We start from the raw sequence: 4,581 nt of genomic DNA, 5'->3' as shown, positions 1-4,581 counted from the left end.
CTGTACGGTACGGCGGAAGAGTACGGAGAGGGCGGGGCTGACCCCACAGGAACCGCGAAGAATAGTCCGTATATGATCTTGAACGAGTCTGAACGAGTTATAAGTGGACCTGTCAAGGCTAACGTCATTTAGTATGCACTATGTAGACTGCACTATGTAGTATGCACTATGTAGTATGCATTATGTAGTATGCACTATGTACTATTTATAATACACTATTAACACTAACACTATTAACACTATTTATTTAAGCTTTTGTAACACTGATGCAGAGGTTACATGGACCAAAGTGAAGAAGATTAAATTAGGTTAAATCCAGTGTTGAGCAGTAACTAGTTACAAAGTGAGGGACTATGGGGATCGTAATCAGATTACTTTTTAGTGACACAGTAGTGTAATTAGTTACAATTGAAAAATGAGTAATTAGATTACAGTCACTTGCCCTAGAAACTTTAGTTACTTTTTCTCTGCCAAAAATGTGTTTAATCCATAGCATTGTGGTAAAACAGTCCAAAAGATAAAGAGGAGAGGACTGTGATGTCATGTGCCAAATCAGGATCTATGACACAAAATGAATTCAGGCTTTTTATAAACTGGTTTCTGAGCTGTATAAGTAAGTGATTTATAGTAATCAGTGACAAGATTACTTTTGAAATAAAGTAATCAGAGCAGTAATTACTTATCTTTAGAAGGAGTAATCAGTAATCAGATTAGTTTTGCTAAGTATTCTGAACAACACTGGTTCAAACAATAGATGGGCAAGATGTGCTTTTATGCAATATGAGTCCATGACTAGAACTAAACCAGGACTGAATCAGGATTACACCAGGACTAAACCAAGACTAAGAGAACTAAACCAGGAATAAACCAGGTCTAAACCAGGATTAAATCGGGGGTAAACCAGGAATAAAGCAGGTCTAGACCAGTGGTCCCCAACCTTTTTTGCACCATGGACCAGAATAATGTAGGTTTTATTTTCACGGACCGGCCTTCTACACGTGGCAGATAAATATGGCAAAAATAAGTTAAGTGCATAAAAAATCTCTGTGCATGAGAGTCACCTGTAGCAACAAACCCAGTAGGACTCCTGGTATTGTCTGTTAAATTGATCTTTCTTTTTCTTGGAGGTCGTAGGCTCCTCTTCTGGTTCCTCTGTTGGCCTTTTCCGCTTTGTTAAAATGCTCTCCAAAGACATTTGTTTTGGCTCATTTTCACTTGCTTGTGGCTCTACTTTTGGGCGAAATGTCTGATGTGTTACACGTGATACGTCATTGCGGAGACAAGAGCAGATAATAAACTTGCCACTACATCAAATAGATTTCTGTGGCGATTTCCTATCAGGATTTTCATGATATATCTATGGACGAGCTTATTAGTGCGTCATTAGGGATGGGTGAAAGTTACATCGGAGAAGATGCGGTTGCTGATAAATTATTTACTGTTTTTGTGTGGCCCGGTAGCAAATGCGTAACGGACCGGTACTGGTCCCTGGCCCGGTGGTTGGGGACCACTGGTCTAGACCACATCTAAACCAGGACCATATCAGGAAAAAAACAGGTCTAAACCAGGACTAAAAGAGAACTAAACCAGGAATAAACCAGCTCTAAACCAGAGCTAAACCAGGTCTAAACCAGGACTAAGTGAGGGCTAAACCAGGACTAAACCAGGCCTAGACCAGGACGAAACCAGGTCTAAACCAGGTCTGGACCAGTAACCAGTAAAACTAATGAGGACATGTTTCTGTTATTGTTGTAAGCAGATGTTACGTGCACTTAGTCATAGGCGAGGCATGCTTTGTAGTGAAGGCAAAATGAGTCCATGACTAAACCAGGACTGAAGCAACTGGGTTAAACCTGGAACCTGGAACCCAGGAGGACTATACCAGAACTAAACAAGGACTAAAACAACAAAAATGGGAATATAGTAGCTATAACAAGACCAAACCTGGTCTAATTCAGGATTTATCCAGGACTCCATTGGGACTAAACCAGGATCTAAAGAATTCATTTAACCTCAAATAAATAAGAAGTAAACCAGTCAGAACCCAGATAAAAATGCCGAAGGACTTAACTATGAGACTAGATCAGGTTTAATTATAAAATGGCAGAAACCACGACTAACAGGTCTAAACCAGGTCTAGACCAGGGATAAACCAGGACTAAAACAGGACTAAACCAGGACTAAACCAGGTCTAACAGGACTATACCAGGTCAAATCATGACTAAACCAGGACCAAACCAGGACTAAACTAGGACTAAACTAGGCCTATATCAGGGCTATATCAAGCTGTTACACCAACTATGACAACAGCAAAAGTCAAGTTTAAGTGGTCTCACGGGATCTCACAAGGTTTCACTCTTTAACATACATCTAATGGCCTGGAAAGTGCTCTGGGCTGCTGTTATGTCTGGGAAATATACATTGTTGTGGATTCTTTTACCGTAACTACCTCTGCTTCAGTGCATAACTATGCCACGTGTTGGGCGTTCCTCCTTCCTATGAGTTTTCAGACATTCCCACAGTGAGGCTGTGTCCTGTTCGGGATTATGTAACACTTTTCCTACAGAGTAATTAGTGTGGACTCAAACTCTGACTGCCTTTAGTATGCTTCCTTCTCCAGAGCTTGAAACACTCTGTTCCACCTGGTGAAGTGTTCCTCTATGTTTTTAAAGTGCATGTGACAGATTCATATATTTTTCTAAGTATGACTTGGTTTGTTATCTAAAGCAGGACTAAAGCAGGACTAAAGCAGGACTAAACCAGGACTAAAGCAGGACTAAAGCAGGACTAAAGCAGGACTAAAGCAGGTCTAAAGCAGAACTAAAGGAAAGGAAGGCGTTTTTCAGACAGTTCAAACATTTATTTAACAAAACTAAGCTGTTGTCTTTTATTTTTATTTGTCTAATCATATTTATTGTGTAATTTAGAAGTTTTGGTCCTTGTTTACATTATGGTTGCTGAGTAACACATTACTTATGTCATACTTGCTGCCCATGTCCAACCAGGAAGTAGCACAGGCTCTATGCTAGCTAGCTCACTGTGTCTCAAAGCTAACAGTCACTTCGATTAAAATCAGAAAACATCCATCCATCCATCCATTTTCTTCTGCTTATCCGGGGCCGGATCAGAAAACATAAAATTAAAAAAACGTATTAAAAAAATAATTAAAATAAAGGCTACCCGATTATTTTTAAATGTAGATTACTTTCAGATATATAAATGGATAATTCCAGCTCCATCGACTCTGGATCCATTTCACTTTACACTGAAAAACTATGAACCCTCTCTCTGTAACTGCTGTCAGACTCGTCATTTTGGTCTTAAATGTTCGTATGAACCCGCTCTACATGATCCTGTGTTTTTTTATTTCACTATTGTGTCCGTTACTCAAGATATGAACATTAATGAGATCAATCAGCTGCCTTGTTTCCCTTTTTTAACATGTTGTCAGTGACATCCACCCGCAGATCCATGTCCACTGTCTGACCCTAACCCCCTAACCTCTGACCCCTGACCCACCCGCAGCTCCCTGTACACTATCTCACCCTAATCCCCTGACCCCTGACCCACCTGCAGCTCCTTGTCCATTTACCCATCTTTAAATATTTATTCATTTTAGTGTGACTCGGCAAAAACCTCATAGAGATAAAACTGGACAGGAAGTAGTGATGCTAACAGGAAGTAGTGACGCTAACAGACTCAATTATAACCATCTACAAAATGATAAAACTAGAAAAGATTAGGAATTTTTCAGTCAAATCTGAAATGTAATGATGTTGACTATGTTTTAGTGAAATGAGTCTCCAGCCTGTCACATACACTTAATAAATAGAAGTGTTTGTGTCAAAGCGTGTCTGTTGGCTGAAACTCCTCCTCTTCCAGATCAGTGCAGAGCAAACGTTAGCTGTGCAGTGAATGAATGAAGGATTTCACTGCTGTTTGTTCATGGTGTCGATAAATGAATTGGTTTGTTATAATGACGTTCCTATTCCCCTGTGCTAGGCAGCGCACCCCAGTTTGAGAATGGGTGTGGTCTAATATAAAGCAGTCTATCAAAGCCAGTCCCTGTGGAGCAGATGTGTGTCTCTATAAACGGATCATATTCACTTTCTATGGGAAGAAAATGGAGCCCAAATCCACTTTAAACCTGGAGCCTTTTTCTCCGGCAGAGCGCTGACCTTCAGAACGCACACACACACGCACACACATCTCCATGCTTTTTGGGGACACAGACTTCCATTCATTTCTATGGAGACTGATCCTAACCTTAACCCTCTGAGGCACGTTTTTGTGCTTTTTCACTTGTTTCTTGTGTAATTTCTTAATTTTTTATGCAAATGGACTGATTCTTGGCAGAGTGATGTATCTGCGTGTTTTCCCATCAGTTTTTAATTTGGGCCTATTCTAATTCATGCTAGGTAAAATACTCCTGTTGTGGGAGCTTGCGCAGAAAAATGATCCATTGACATTATAATTTCTATTTCTCAACCTGCCATAGTACAAAGTGTAAAGCATGTACGTCATAGCTAATGCAAATGAAAGCAATATCTAATTTCTATATATTTTTGAAACCACTGGCTT

The 4,581-nt window shown here is 39.9% G+C and overlaps 1 protein-coding gene across 1 annotated transcript in view; it reads left to right on the top strand.

The window, feature by feature from the left end:
* The window catches only part of lsm5 (LSM5 homolog, U6 small nuclear RNA and mRNA degradation associated), a 160,048-nt gene that overhangs the window by 89,958 nt on the left and 65,509 nt on the right, over nucleotides 1-4,581 (top strand). The window lies entirely within an intron of this gene.

The sequence above is a fragment of the Periophthalmus magnuspinnatus genome, chromosome 20 (assembly GCF_009829125.3).
Source record: "Periophthalmus magnuspinnatus isolate fPerMag1 chromosome 20, fPerMag1.2.pri, whole genome shotgun sequence".
NCBI lineage: Eukaryota > Metazoa > Chordata > Actinopteri > Gobiiformes > Gobiidae > Periophthalmus > Periophthalmus magnuspinnatus.
The sequence above is the reverse complement of the archived record's forward strand: the minus strand, read 5'-3'. Positions and strand labels throughout refer to the sequence as shown.